The sequence below is a fragment of the Canis lupus genome, chromosome 13 (assembly GCF_048164855.1).
Source record: "Canis lupus baileyi chromosome 13, mCanLup2.hap1, whole genome shotgun sequence".
NCBI classification, from domain to species: domain Eukaryota; kingdom Metazoa; phylum Chordata; class Mammalia; order Carnivora; family Canidae; genus Canis; species Canis lupus.
Window position 1 is genome coordinate 13676061 of NC_132850.1, and position 15615 is coordinate 13691675.

The 15615-nt window shown below is 42.1% G+C and overlaps 2 long non-coding RNA genes across 2 annotated transcripts; one reads left to right on the top strand and one right to left on the bottom strand.

Annotated features, from left to right (window-relative positions):
• LOC140602558 (uncharacterized) lies at positions 1-1701 on the top strand. The gene is made up of 2 exons (XR_012005489.1): positions 1-215; positions 1504-1701. It is a non-coding gene; the product is annotated as an uncharacterized lncRNA (long non-coding RNA).
• Positions 1702-5430: 3729 nt separating this feature from the next.
• On the bottom strand, positions 5431-14206 carry LOC140602559 (uncharacterized). The gene is made up of 3 exons (XR_012005490.1): positions 13273-14206; positions 10423-10480; positions 5431-6233 (listed from the first exon to the last, which is right to left on the bottom strand). It is a non-coding gene; the product is annotated as an uncharacterized lncRNA (long non-coding RNA).
• Positions 14207-15615: the final 1409 nt, after the last annotated feature.

A 15615-nucleotide genomic window follows, 5' to 3' on the forward strand; every position in this document is an offset into this window, starting at 1 on the left:
TGTTCAGACTACTTGACATTTTCTGCTCTTCAGGTCTGTTTACTGTGATGTCACAAATATAGTGGACCAATGTGACATTCCATGGATGGTCCAAACACTCAAGGCCCCTGCTGATTTCATTGTAAGAAAATAAGAACATTAATTTAGCTCTGAGGCAAGACTGAATATGCACGGCTATCCTAAGGGAATGTACTTGCTTCTGATTCTTTTCTATGGTAGGGATTTTTTTTTTAAGATTTTATTTATTTATTCATGAGAGACACACAGAAAGAGAGGGAGAGGCAGAGACACAGGCAGAGGGAGAAGCAGGCCCCATACAGGGAGCCTGATGTGGGACTCGATCCCAGAACTCCAGGATCACGCCCTGGGCTGAAGGCAGGCGCTAAATCGCTGAGCCACCCAGGGATCCCCCATGGTAGGGACTAACAGAATACAGTTACTGGGTCAGTAGCTCACACTGAATGCCAGAGGGTGTTTTGATGTGTTCTAGCAAACACTGCAACCTGCATAACTATTAGGCTATCATTTGCTTATATTTACAGAAACCTACTATCTTCTACCACAATCATGTCTTTTTGTTAAGGGCTCAGAATGGTGACTTAAATGCGAGTATGAAGAGGATCATGACCCCACATCTTCTAATAGCTACCATTCCAATAGAAGCAATACTGCTTTGGATGTATTATCTTGCTGGGATAGGGTATAGTTATAAGGACACGAACTTTCCCTTTCCCACCATAATGACTCTTGCTCCATAGATCATGAAACGAACATGAGATTTCTGCAAGCTCCTGAGTATATCCATCTCAATCATATACTCAGGAAATAGCCACAGCGGATCTACTATATAATGGATCAGGGCTCAGTTTATTCCTGGCTTCCCTAGGTCTCCACTTTAATAAGAAGCCATGCTGGTATTTGGAGTTTTGGGGAAACTTTTCAGTTCAGATCCTATATGTAGCAGCCCTCAAAAGAACTCTCTGGTATTCTGATACTGGTATACTGGTTGGTATTCCAGTACTCTGAAAAATGGTCACAGGTCCCTTTGGAGGAAGATTGGGATAAACACCTTCTGTGGTGATAGAGGGTCCTTCCTAAAGGGAACCTGGCTTCAGCTTTCATTAGTGAGTTCTGGATTTGAAAAGTGGCTGAAATCTAGAAACTGGATGAGGAATCATGATTTTTCCTTCTGGCAGCTGACATCAGCCTTCAGCATAGTGCTCTCAATCTTTTCTGCTTAAGTCAAGAAAAACCCTTACTGTCTGCCTGTTTGTCTCACTACTTTGCCACAGATTCCAGTGGGTCAGGACCACAGTCACCACTGTGGCTTGAGCCCATTAAACAATGACATCTACTTTCACTTTGAATAGCCAAGTGTTAAACCTGGTCTATTATTCCAGAATTTTGTCATGTTCATTAAGATTAGAGACAGTTTGCTAGAAGCATCCCCCAGTTTGTAGTGGTGCATATTAACCAGATGAATAATCTTTTTGTTTCCTAAAGCTGGTCTTTTGAAAAGAATCAATAAAATTGATAAACCTCTGGCTAGACTCATCAGAAAAAGAAAAAGTGAGAAGACACAAACCACCAATATCAAGACTGGAAAAGAGGATAAGAGTACAGATCTTTGAAAAAAATAAGAAATAATAAGGAAATATTATTAACTATTTTATGTCAATAAATTTGACAAACTAGATGAAATCCAAATTTTTAAAAAGATTTTATTTATTCATGAGAGACACACACAGAGAAAGGCAGAGATACAGGCAGAGGGAGAAGCAGGCTCCATGCAGGGAGCCCAACGCAGGACCCAATCGTGCCCTGGGCCAAAGGCAGGAGCCAAACCGCTGAACCACCCAGGGATTCCCCTGAAATCCAAATATTTTATGAGAGGTAGAACTACCAAAGCTTACAAGAGAAAAATGGATCATCCAAGTAGTTCTGTATTATATTAAAGAAATTGACTTTATAGTTAAAAGCCTTTCCACAAATCACTCCAGGCCAGGATGGTTTCACTGGTGAATTCTATCAAACATCTCAGAAAGAAATAATACCAGTTCTATACCAACCCCTCTAGAAAGTAGAAGTTCATTCATGTAGCTAATATTACCCTGATTTCACAAAACAAATGACACACAGATATTTAAGGAAAGAAGACAACATACCAATATGTATTTTGAATACAGATAAATATCCTTAAGAAGAGGTTAGCAAATCAAACACAGCACTATATAAAAAGGATGGGGCATTTTGATCAAGTCAGGTACATGATTGGAATGCAAGTTTAGTTTTTAACATTTGAAACCAGTATAATTCACTCCGTTAGTAGAATAAAAAAGAAAATCTTATGATCCTCTTAAGAGATGCAGAGAAAGCACTGACAAAAATTCAATACTATGAATATAGTTAAAACCAAAAAATTAAAATCTCTCAGCAAACTATTAGCAAACCTAATAAAGAGCATCTAGTGTGGATTTTTCCCCCACCAAATAGGCCTAGAAACAATTCCAGACCCAGTAGCAATGAACATCCTTGGTTTTTATATTATGGTCTTGAAATACCATTTCTCACTAAGAGAAATTAGTCCTTTTCAGAGAAATGGCTGATCCTGGGGTAGAGGCAGGAAATGTCCTAGATAAGCCTGGAACATCTTGTCATACGAGAGAGCAAAATTCCTATCAAATACTGCTAGCATCTAATTAAAAGGAATCAGGAGTCAACTTATGAGGCTCCCAATGGTTAAACAAGGGACAATTTGAGCTTCAATAGAATAACAACTATAATTGCTGGGAAATGCCAAATATGTTTAATAGTATACTATTAGTTCATCAAAAAAATCAAAATAAAACCAGCCCACTTTTGTAGAATGATAGGAAACCTCATTATCTTAGAAAACTCATTATCTTGAAAACTGGTAAATTGAAAAAATGGAAAGTTTATCTTGCCTTTTCTATGTAAACTAGAAAATGTGCTTACATCAAGAAGAGAGAAAACAAGACATTCTGTGCCTTCTGTTGAAAGAATACACCACCACTTAAATCTAGAAAAAAAAAATTTAACCTGAATTTGATCAAGCCTCTAGATTGAACTACCAATTTCCATGAAATACAGAGGACACGGAACATTAACTTGTACCACGAGGAAGCAGGTAAAATTCAGATATATATCACTTAACAGTCAAATAGCCTAGGTTCTTCCATGAATAAATTGCAAGTAAAAAGATGGGGAGGAGGGAGAAAATTTAGCTTAAAGAGACTTATGAAACTGGCAAAACTAATCTCTATTATTTAGAGTTTCATCTTAAGTGATAAAACTATAAAAAATGTGAGAGAGCAACAACTATAAAAATTAAAGATGAGGCGCCTGGGTGGTTCAATCAGTGAAGCCCCCAACTCTTGGTTTCAGCTCAGTCCATGATCTTGGATGGTGAGATAGAGCCTTGACCCAGCTCACCCCCCAGTAGGGTATCTGCTTGAGAGTCTCTCCCTTTTTCTTTTTAAGAAAAATTGAGTAATGTTTCCTTTGAGATGGGAAGGAAGCAGCTGATTGGGATGGAGTACATGGAGGGCTTTTGAGTTAGCTGATAAAATTCTATTACTTGACCTTGATAGTGTTTATAAGGATATTTGCCTTAAAACAACCCATCAATCTATTCTTTGTTTTATGTAAGTTTCTGATCTGTGTTTTATCTTATGATAGTTTTTTTTGAAGCCACTATGAAGAAAGCAATTTGAGTAGAAGAAGATATTTGTACACATAGAACCAAAAAAGGGTAAATCCAAAACACAATAAAGAACTCCTGAAAATTCATTATAGAATGCTAATCAACTATGTTGGGAAATAGCTAGCAAACTCATATTGGTAAATTTGTGGACAGACTTATAAATGGATAATATACAGAGTTGAGGGTAGGTGTAGGGACACCCCAACATTGCCCCTCTAAGACTGAAAGGACAAGGAGAAGTAATAGTTCCTAGAACTCAAAACTGGAAAGTTATTGGGGAGAGCTCCTGCCGGGAACTGTGGTCTTGGGTGAAAGGATGCAATCAGCCCCTAGTGACCATGCAGAGAGAGAATTGGGGAACAAAGTACAAATGTTCACCAACTGTATAATGGATTTCTCAAATGTGGCATCTCTGCATGGTGAAATGCTATTCAACAATGATAATGTTGCTATTCACAAGATATGGATAAACTTAATGTATTGCCAACTGAAAACAGTAAGTCACAAAAAATTACCTAATGTGTGATTATAGTTACATGAAGTTACAAAACAGGGAAAACTGGGATCCCTGGGTGGCGCAGCGGTTTGGCGCCTGCCTTTGGCCCAGGGCGTGATCCTGGAGACCCAGGATCGAATCCCACGACGGGCTCCTGGTGCATGGAGCCTGCTTCTCCCTCTGCCTATGTCTCTGCCTTTCTCTCTCTCTGTGTGACTATCATAAAAAAAAATAAAAAAACAGGGAAAACTAAATTAAATAATTTAGTCAGGTATACATAGGTGGTAAAAGTATAAAAAAATGTGAGATAGTAGTTCACGAAAGCCAGGATAGTGGTTACCTCTAAGAAGAGGAGAACATTGGATGCAAGGATTCCAGGGTGGGAGGTATTGAAGCTGTTCCTGGGATGCTGGTTATGTTCTTTTTTTTTTTTAAGATTATTTATTTATCTATTCATAGAGACAGAGAGAGAGAGAGAAAGAGAGAGAGAGAGAGCCCTGACTCCTCAAGCAGGGGTGAGTGGGTTCTTTTTACTTAGGGTATAGGATACATATTCAGAAAAGAGAATTTGGTCATTGCCTGTAGAGGTGTCCATAAGGTTACGCATGTGCCTTAAGGAAACATGCCTTTATATACGTCGTATGTTATGTTAATGAGACTCGTGGTCCTTCTTAGGTGGAGATTTTAGCATTACAATGAGGTAGAGGTAACATAGGATGAGGGAAAGAGCCATGGGCATGCTCTGAGAGCCAGTAAACCTGGATGGGATCTTGGGCCCATCATGTGGGGAAAGGAATGCAGGGCCTTGCTTATTTTTGAAACAGTACTGGGAGTTTTACCACTGATTGATTTGTTGTGTCTCATACAATTAGGCTATTTCCTGATCTAGTAGAGACCATTAGTTTTTGCATTCCCTTTGTTTCCTTAAAACCCTTAACCACTGAAGTTTTTGCATTTCTTTGTTAATTCTGATACCTCCTAGGAAGTTGTGCCAGAAGTGTGCTTAGGCAAGCAGAGCCAGTAAGGCACAGATCATGGAAAATATGGGGTGGGGGTGGGGGTGCCTAAAACGACCGCTCTTCTGTCAAGAAATCTATATCTTGTCTTTCTTTTCCTGGGGACCCCTAATTCTTTCTGCTTACACCTTGAGGGACTCTATTGATTTGCAGTTAGAGCTGAGAGTGTGGTCTCTTGGTGAATGGGTCTCTCAGACAACCAAGGGAACCGAACTAAGAATGCTGTGTTTCACATCCATATCCTTGGTGCTAAATAAACCTGTTTGTTTGCTTCTGCTAATATTTACATAAACATGATCTTTCGATCAAAAAATAATAAACTTTCTTTACAGCAAGGATTATCATACCCATTTAACAGATGAGGATTATGCTAGACATGGTTTGTTCTCTTTCCATTCATTTCACTTGTTTTCAGATGTGTAGCAGCCAGGCTAATGAATGATTTACCCCTACTTTCAATTCTAGAAGCGATTATCGATTAATCCATTAGGATGGACAAATTTCTGAGAGCCAGTTAGTAAATATTTTAGGCTTTGCAAGCCATAAGATCTCTGGCCCAATTACTCAACTCCATCAGTGTAGCATGAAAGCAGCCATAGACAATCCATCCGCAAATAAACGTGGCTGTGTTCCAAAACAACTTTTCTACAAAATCATGTGGTAGGGCTGACTTGGTCTGTGGTCCATAGTTTGCTGACCCCTAACCTAGAGCAGCTTTTCTCAAGCAGGTTCCTCATTTGAACTACACACACAGTAAATTATTTGAATGGCTATGCTCTCAATTCTCCCAAGGTTGCCAAAGATCTACAGCATTTGTTCTCATGGTGTGGTGCTCATTCCTGCTGCATTAGCTTTATCTGAGAAATTGATAAGATTGTAATGTCTCAGGACCAATTCCTGAATCAGAAACTCTGGGAATGGGGCTCAGCAATCTGCATTTTAACAAGATGTCCAGGAGATCCTGCATGTTCAAGTTTGAGAACCACTGCTGTAGAGTCTAGAAAGAAAACGAAAAATTCGTTTCATTGTCACAAAGGGTGCAGTTAAACTCAGGGATAGAGCTAATCAGTAAATGGAGTTGCCCTAATCACAGAGATTGGATTGGAAGTGATCCAAAATGGGGACATTTTTCAAAATATTTAACAACCAGCATATCAAGGACCCAAACTGATCAGAATAGGTGGCAGCCATGGCACGGAACAGTGTTCTAAAGGCCCCTTCTTACACTAGGCACTAATCCTTTCCTTCCTGGATCACAGAGAAGTGAGGGGAGGGGAGGAACACCTTCCCCCAGAGTTGGGTGGTGGGGGGTGGTGCAGAGACCAGGGAGAGAGAATTGTTTACAGGGGAAGCAGTATTGGGGAAATACCTATTTACCAAGTGCATATGCAGAGAAGCAAATTTTGCCAGCCAAGTTGCATCTCTTTAGCATATTGATTATTTTTTAAGCTAGTAATTTTTGGGAAACTGTGAACACAGGAGAAGTTCTGAAAACCAAGAAGCTTACCTTTTTGTAAGGGACATTTAGGTACATAAGGGAAATCTATTTGTAAGGGCGTCTCCCTCACTGTACCAGGAGGAGGATGAGGACTAAATCTCTAAAACCTATTACCAATGGAGAAGGCAGGGACTTAAACTCTTGTTTATTGTGCTTCTCCCGGTAACCTCTCCTAACTGACTCCCCACCCCCTAACATCTTCTTTTGTCTTTAGACATTTTGCAGGGTTGCTCAGTTTTCATGAGTCTCCCCCATGTATACAGGAGGTATACATGTTTTTGAAGTTCTGTTTCATATCCATTTAGTTCATTTAATTCTTAGACCAGCCAGAAGACTCTTGAAGGCTAGAGAGAAATTTTTCCTCCCCAACATATGCAAGTGTTTCACTACTGTAACTGGTACCAGCGCACACCAGCTGCAAAGCTGTCCTGGGGTAATTGGCACAAGCCTCGATATTTCCCATCAGTGACTGTAGAGACAACAGCCTGCCTCCCACCCCCTCCACATGTGATAAGTATGTAACCCACGAAAATATCAACCTAAAGGTGAAGCCAACGTAGAGAGGAGGACACAGCAGAGAGAATCAGAGGGAAATGGAGCTCCAGCCCTGAAGGAGCCACTCGAACTCATCCTGCTCCTGGGAACTCCATTCACCTGGCTCAGTTTGAGTTGAATTTTCTGGCTTTTGCATCTGAAAAAGAGGCCCCGAGAGTATCCTAAGGAAAATCTTGTGAGGAAAAGGTTTCTGAGGGCCTGATTGAACTGTTGTCCTTTCTTCCTGGAGATTTGGGTAATGTAGACCCTCCCTTCTTCATCACGTCTGCTGGGGAACAGCTCAGGCGCCCTTTGCCCCAGCTGTGTGTTGGGCCGGCTGCAGTGCTTGTTTATTAGTGGAATGCATCTGATCAGAGAGGCCCGCCTGACAAGTTCATTACATATCAATTTAATTAGCTGATTTACATTTAATTTACATTTCAATTAATGTCTTTAGCAACAAAACGCTGCCTTAATAGGGTAATTGCCTGTTAGGCAATATGTAAAAGAATAAATAGTCGCATTCTGAGGAAGAATTCCTATTTTCAATTTTTTATTACCATAAATAACTGAAATAATTATTGCTCTTAAGGGCCACGTCCTCGTTTCCTTCTGGGCCTAATTATAAAGACTTAGTACCTCATTAAGCAAAATGGTTTTAGAGTCACAGAAAAACATTACTCGAATCGTGACTCATTAGTTTCGACAAAAGAAGGAAAACTGTGATAGTAGGCACATTTGAGGGATTGGGGGATTTCACAGTTAATAGAGGCAAACTTTGTCCTAAGCCACATCACGATAGCAGGTGTTTCTGTTCTGCACACCTGTTGGATATTGCTCTGAGGGCTATACAAATAGCCTCTTATAAGTATTTCTGGAGATGAGAGGCTCACTGTCATCAGGCCTTACAGGACTCTGGATTTTAAAAGTTCTTTCTTATGTTAAATCTGCCCCCCCTCTTTGGTAGGTGCCTGCCAGGGAAGATGTTTTGCCAGGGTTATAATTTTTATGTAACCATAGTTGTGCAGTAAGAGGAACTGACCACACAGGAATAGAGAGGAGGTGGGATCCGTAGAAAGGGAAGCAAATGGTCTGAGAAATGGGGAGAATGAGACTCTGTGTTTTGAGAATTCAAGAGGAAAAGCTGCCCTACACCCAAGGTGAATAGGAGGAGCGGGAAGGAGTGGGGTTTGGGTCTGAAAAGTCAGACACCAGCACCAGTGCAAATGGGGCTGGCTCGTGCCTTGAAAAGTGGCCGGGTGTTTAAGCTGAAACAGCAAATGCTGAGAACTGAAGACTTCAGAGCCAAAGTATGGGGATCCCTGAGGCTCGGGTTATCCTTCCTCAAAGATCCACGGCAATCACTGCAGCCACCTCGCTGCCGGCTGTCTCCAGCAGTGCCACCATGTGGGAGCAAGGTGCAACCGCAGAGGAGGGATTCCCGCTTCACCCCGAAAGCCTAACAGGCCGGGTTTGGATTTGATCCGTAGACAGAGGAACAAAGGAAGTCTCAGAAAAGAAACACTGGACTTCCAGAAAATAACTCATTTAAGAGCTGAAGGAAAGGAGAATTTTTTAATTCATTTTAATGGGAAAAAAAGTGACCATATTTGCACCCTAACATTCTGGAAGTGTTCATTCCAGTTATATGACCACTGGTGCCTGCTTTCCCCTCTCTCCCGCTGGAACATCTTCGCTTCATGTCAACCCTTTAGAAATTCAATGAGAGGACTTAGGTCCCTGGGTCCACCTTTGCTCACACCTGAAGTTTATTTTCAAGGTAAATACCTCTAATCCCTCGCTCTCTTTTTTGGGTTGGGGGGTGGGGGTTAGTTTTTCAGATTCATTGACACCTTAGCTACTCTCGTCTGGAAGTTATCAGATTTATTCATGGCCTTTTAAAAGCATATACAAAATCTGAAGGCAAATTCCAGAAGCAGTGAACACAAGGCAGGGTGAAGGAGGCTGTCAGGAGGGCAGCAGGTGTTCCTCCCCTCACCACACTTACCCTTCCTGGTAAGTTTAGAGCCAGCCGGGAGTCTCAGCCCTACCAGATCCAATGCTCCTTTTTCATTACACATATTTTGTAACACTTTCTTTCCTATACGGAATTCACAGAAAATATAACTTGCCTAAGTGCACAACTTTCAAAAATACCTACGTAATTCTATCTGTAAGATGAAGGAGAAATAAAAGAGTAATGTATCATAGAATGATCTGCATTTCCATATGTAAATATGCTGGTACATAAAATGATGTAATGAAGCAGCATGTGCTTTCATCTCTTTATAAAATTACCTGAATGGGAGAACTACAAATGCAAGCTGGCTCAGTCAGGTATGTTGAACTAATGATGCAAACACTACCCACTAGCTGAGAGTGATATGCTTTTCTAAACTCATGTACAACTCTTTTTCCATTTGTCTGTTTTTTTCCTTTACATACAACCTTTAGGATAGTTCTGTACAAAATAAAATGTAGCCTCCTTTTTTATTTTTTTAAAAATGGCATTATTCTGGAAGAACTGCCTTGTATTTAAATCATGCGAAGACTTCGAGTTTATGTGTGAAATGAAATCAGGCTATAGACTCCAGTATTTATAAATACACTCTTCACCCATTAAGTTATGTGAAGGGATGGGATTTGGGGAGGCTGGACGCTTCTTGCTTGTGTATGACTACCTGGCATTTCTGAATATTTCCCACCAAGTGTCAGGAGCACTCCCCCCTCAATTGTTGTGACAGCTATTTAAAAGACCCACATATTTCTGAAACACCTACAGGGTGATATTATCTTCATAGAGTGATGCAGATTTATGCCTCCATTCCCCTTCCTTCTGACCCCAATTCTCTTTTGAACTAAGAATTCTGTCCTGAACCCCAGCTCCCTGCCTTCCTCTTATTGGTGCCCAGTTGTAGCCTGGGGATGGAGGACTGGTCCAGTTCCTGTATTCTCAACTGTTTCTTACTGCACAGATTACTCAGGGCTCCCTATAGACTATCATCACACTCTGAAGACAATGCAAACTGCTTTTCCTTGGTTGTGGATTGCTTTTTGGCTTGTGAGAAGGTTCCAGTTGTCCACTTTAGGAACTGCGGCCTCCCATGCCGAGGTCCCACCCCTATTAGCTCATACACACCATGTCTGTGCTCACTTCCAACTGCCAGCACCTGTTATTCTCCACTGTCTCCAGCTGCTGGAGCCCACTCTACCTACATGGAAACACAGACTGGAATTAACACTCAACCAATGGCTGATGGGAATGGACAGATACAGATCTCAGGTGGGCGGGGATAACTCTAAGGTGTATATTCCACACTGGCTCTGAGTGGGATTAAACTCCAGTCTTCCACAATAGCAATTTGCTTCATAACACGCCTTTTATTTGACCTCCTTCTTTCTCTGGTGTTTATGAGATCATCACCTCAATAAACTACTCAAATAATTGTCTGAAGGTTCTAGGGAAACCCAAAATGAGCAACCCCGGAGGAGCAGAACTTCCAGGAATGCCTTTTTTGTAGAAGATCTCCTAGGCCTCTCAGGGAGAAAGAGAAAGAGAGAGAGAGAGAGAGAGAGAGAGAGAGAGGAGCTTGACACTGAGGTAAACTGGATCTCACAGGATAGCCTCAAGGAGGATCCACAGCTTTCCAAGGAAGTCATCCTAAAGTAGGAGGCCTATGACTCCTGTCTTGAAATTTTTGTAGGTGTGGGGGTTGGCAAGGAGGAATCATGTGTTGCACTGGCTACTGGATGCTAGCTAGCATTCAACTGTGTTTCTCCTTGGCCCTGAAAAACATGAACGACGCTCATCAAGAATGGATGTGAAAATCAGAAAGGGCATGTACCTTTGGTAAGCTTTATAAATTAAATAACTGTTCTCAGTCGGTTGCTGGACTCTGAAGTGTGACTGAGGGGATGTTTTCCCTGGCTGGAGAGAGTCCTTCCGTGTTGGAGGGAGAGCAGAGACACAGGGTACAAGGGCAGAAATGGCTCTGAAGAGGGACAGTAGTGGGGGCAGACATGCAGTCCTTCTCAGGCTAGTAGCAGCAGCGACAAAGCCACAAAGAGGTGGAGTCCAGAGCAAGCAGCGAGACATCGGCGGCTGGACAGCTTCAGTGGACCCCGAGGACTCCCTTAACCACCCAGCCCCAGGGGGAAGGAAGGGCCTGGGGCAGGCCCTGAAATCCCAGTGGCTCCGCTGAGCCGGAGCTGGAGTCCGAGGCCGAACCACTGTTAACTAGGCTCCTCGTCACCACCAGGGCCCGGGTACTGTAATCTGTGGAACAAGCAGCACATTTTGCTTGGGTCAGCACATTCCAAAGCTGCCCTGTGACTTCCAACGAGACAGGGGCTTTCTTTTCCTCTTTATAGTTTATTGGCAAAGTATCAAATATTTTATAGGGCAAATGCTGCCATCCGCCCAGCTGTGCTGAGCAGTTACTGCCAGCGAGGATGTTTCAGCTGGGACTCACGCTAGGGTAACTTCAGATTTAAAAGCCTGCCTCTGAATGCCTCCCTTCATGCCCTTTAAATGTTGCAAATCAAAGAGGCACACAGGGAGGCTTGGGGATTGGCAAACTTCCTGCCTCAGTGATGAGAATGTAGCCCTTTGTGTGGCTAGGACAGCTAGGGGTGAAGAGGAGGAGGGAGGAACACAGGCGGCCCACCCGGGAGGCCAGAAGTCCCAGTGGACGAGCAAAGCGAATTTTCCGGCTGAGGTCAGGCTGGGGTACTGATGAGACTTCACCAACAACCAGCAGTATCAGGAAGCTCCTTCTTTTCAGGCAAGAGTGCTATGGTTCCTGCTCACTCCTCTTCCTTTCCCTCCCTTTCATGTGTATTCATTCACTGAGTGCCCAATATAGGACAGCTTTCTTGTGGGTTCAGGAGGCTCCAGGGCCCCTGACTTGCACCAGCCCTTCCCCTGGTGCTGAGTCCACCTGGTCACATGTTTTTGCAAATCGTGCAAGAGAGATTTGAATGGCAGTCTTCTAAAACCCGGATCTCTTTCCACTCGAGTTTTCCCTCCACCTCACTAGTCTTTGCACACAGCAGCCATAGGCATCTTGGGCAGCCACCTAAAGGTCAAGTTGAAGTTGGGCTTAGCAGATTATGTTTATGTGATTTGTGGTTACTTCCCACGTAAAATTCAGTTATTACTGGCCACCTCTGGCATAGGAATGGCTTCCAGGAATACTGCTACTGCCCATAGTGCTAATTAAGCCAATGCAGTGACCCAAAGATACGGGGCCTCTAAGACAAAAGACATTGGCAACAGATCAGTGAGTGAGTCTTGTCAATTCAGACAGTGTGCAGGATTAGTACTGCATAAGGCAATGCAAAATGCCTTGAATTCTTATGGCAGCTCATACAAGAAACTTGATAAAGGTTTCCCAGGAAAAGCATCTGAAAAATTTATCAAACAAAACCAATGAGTGGTTGGGAAGCTAAAGTAAACTGTTGTGAGTACTAGAAAACAAAGACTCAATTTTGACCAATCATACTAGACAATTACAATAAAAATTGTTGTCATAGGAGAAGGTAATCAAAGAGAAAATGTAGGAAATACAAGATTTATAGTGGTTATCTCAGGCAGTTAGTATAAATATAATGTGATATTTCTGGATTTTGAGATTTTTTTAAATTTTGATTTGTGATTTCCTCCCCATTTTAAATATTTACTTTTGTACTTAATTTTCCATTCATAAATGTTATATTCTTTTTCTTAAAAGGCCCTCCCCAAATTATACAAGCTTCAGGTCTCCCAGAACCACTGAGACACAAGGAGAGCTAGTGGGCCTAGAATAGCCAAGACCTGGCCTGTGGCTTCCAGGATCTCACAGGCCACCGGGCCAGCCAGATATACATGAAACAACAATCATACCAAGTGCCCCCAGGACGTTAGGGACTTTACCTCACTTCCCATCTCCAACTCAGTTTTTTCTTTTTCTTTTACTTCCCTTTAAAAAAAAAAAAAATCAGATATTTATAGGAGCTAGTGTACCTTGCTTGGTCTCATGGTGCTTCCACCTCTCACTTTTCCCTCCCCCATCAAAGGCATCTTGTTCCTATCCATGTCTGTCTCCTTCCTGGCCACAGCAAGGTGATTTCTGGGATTGGAGGCTTTTGTTTTCCACATCCTCTCTCTCCGCATCAAGGACGATAAAGCCGCCCCATCTCTAGGCAGACTCTCCCATTTACAATGCTCAGGCTACAGTGGCCACCATCCACTCCACAGTGTATCTTTGAGGGAAGGGGGAATGCTGTGGGGAGTCTGAGTCATGTTGAAGCAGGACAGCCGGGGGACGGGGGAGGCAAAGCTGAGAGACCGAGAAGAGATGCTGTGGGGACTGCAGAGGAGGGAGCAAATGTGTTCTCAGCAGCTCCAAACCATTAAATGGACCACCAAGTGGAATCTTGGAGGAGGGAGATTTTGTCCCATTGTAAGAGAACTTCATAATAGTCCTAATCATGTGACAGTGGGGAGGGTAGCCTCCCTAAAACCAGGGCCCTGTTAACCCCTAGGGCATTGTCATGTGAATTAGAAAACAATGGGCAAAAAAAAAAAAAAAGAAAACAATGGGCTTCTTCCGAGCCAGCCACTGCCTGACACACCCCAGCCCCCACTCACTACTCTGGGCAGGTGGCCTAGTGCAGAGCTTAACTCGAGCACTGTCTTACGCAGTAACTGTGTAAGGCAGTGAGCTTTCTGTCACTGGAAGCATTCAACTAATGATTGGAGAATTTCTTTTGGTTCTGGAGGGAATGATCCTGCTTATAATTCTCTAGCCTGGGCTGTAAAGATGTGCTAGAGATGGAGGGAGAGGAGATGAAGGGAGGAAATAAATGGAGTAGGGGAGGAGAGATGGAGGGGTAGAGAGAGGGAATGGAGGTGGAGGAGGGAGAGAGTCAAGGAGGCTGATCATTTTAAGCTTGTGTCCACATGTGCCCAAATCCAGCTGCATCTTCCCTGCTTTATGAGCAAATAATTTCTAGCTGTGTCTGCCCCAAGATGTCAGTCCCTACCCTATTATTCTTCAAGCTGTCTTGCCTGCTGAGTCCCAACTTTGTTTCAGGTGGTATCATGGTATGAACCATAAGCGGTCTACACCAGGGGTTCTCAACCTGACTGCACAGTGGAATCCCCACCTGTACAGCTAACATATATATTTAAATTTAAAATATAGACTAAATATATATTTATACTATATATTATTGTATGTGAAGATATATATGTATAATAGTATATATAATTCATATTATATATACTAATATGTATAATAATATATATATTATATTATTATATATACACACATGCATATACATGTAATCAGAACCTTTGGGAATGAAGTCCAGGTATCTTTATTTTTTAAATTTCCCCGGATGATTCTGGTTAGGATTGAGAACCACTGGTTCTCAGTCATGAACATCCTTTTCCCATTTGTGAAATATTCCACTTTTGGCCTCCCCTACGGCTGTAGGAGGTCATGTGACCTAGAAACCGAAGTCTGTTGGGAGGCATCTAGAAAGCTTTTATTTCTCTATAAGAAGAGGGTGACTTTATAGTTTGTTGATGCTGCCCTTTCACCTTTTTCCTGGTGTGAATGTGGACAGCCACATTCAGCTTCACAAGGAAAAAGAAAAGCACTAAATACAGTGAAATGCAGCAATAGGAAGGAATTGGGCTTTCAAACCAGGTGAGCTTCAGCAGCAACCACCCCTCCTCCACCCGGTCCCACCTGACCACCTCCAGACTTCTGGGCATATGAGATAATTAAATATCCTTATTTTTTAAGCCATCGATAATTGAGTCTTCTGTTATTTGCAAGTAAAAGCAATTTATCTGGGTATATTTTCTTATGATGAAAGCTATTATGATTTTTTATCCCCTTGAATAAAGAGAAGTACAGCCCATGCTAATGTTCAGGGTTCAGAAAATGAGTGTTCCTAGAATGAAAATGTGCAATGGATTTGTGATAATTTTTTTTTATACTGATTGTATTAGGTTCCTCAGGCTGCCATAACAAAGTACCACAGACTGAGAAGCTTAAACCACAGAATTTATTTTCTTGCAGTTCTGGAGGCTAGAAGTCTAGGATCAGCAGGGTTGTTTTCTTTTGAGACCCTTCCCTCTCTCCTTAGCTTATAGATGACCATCTTCTTTCCTGTGTTCACATGGTCTTTTCTGTGTGTGTCTGAACCTCTTCTTTTTATAAGGGCATCATTGGATTGATTTGGACTCACCCTAATAAGTTCATTTAACCTTTATTTAAGGTTTTATTTTATTTATTTTTAAAGATTTTATTCATTTATTCATGAGAGACATAGAGAAAAAGAGAGGCAGAGA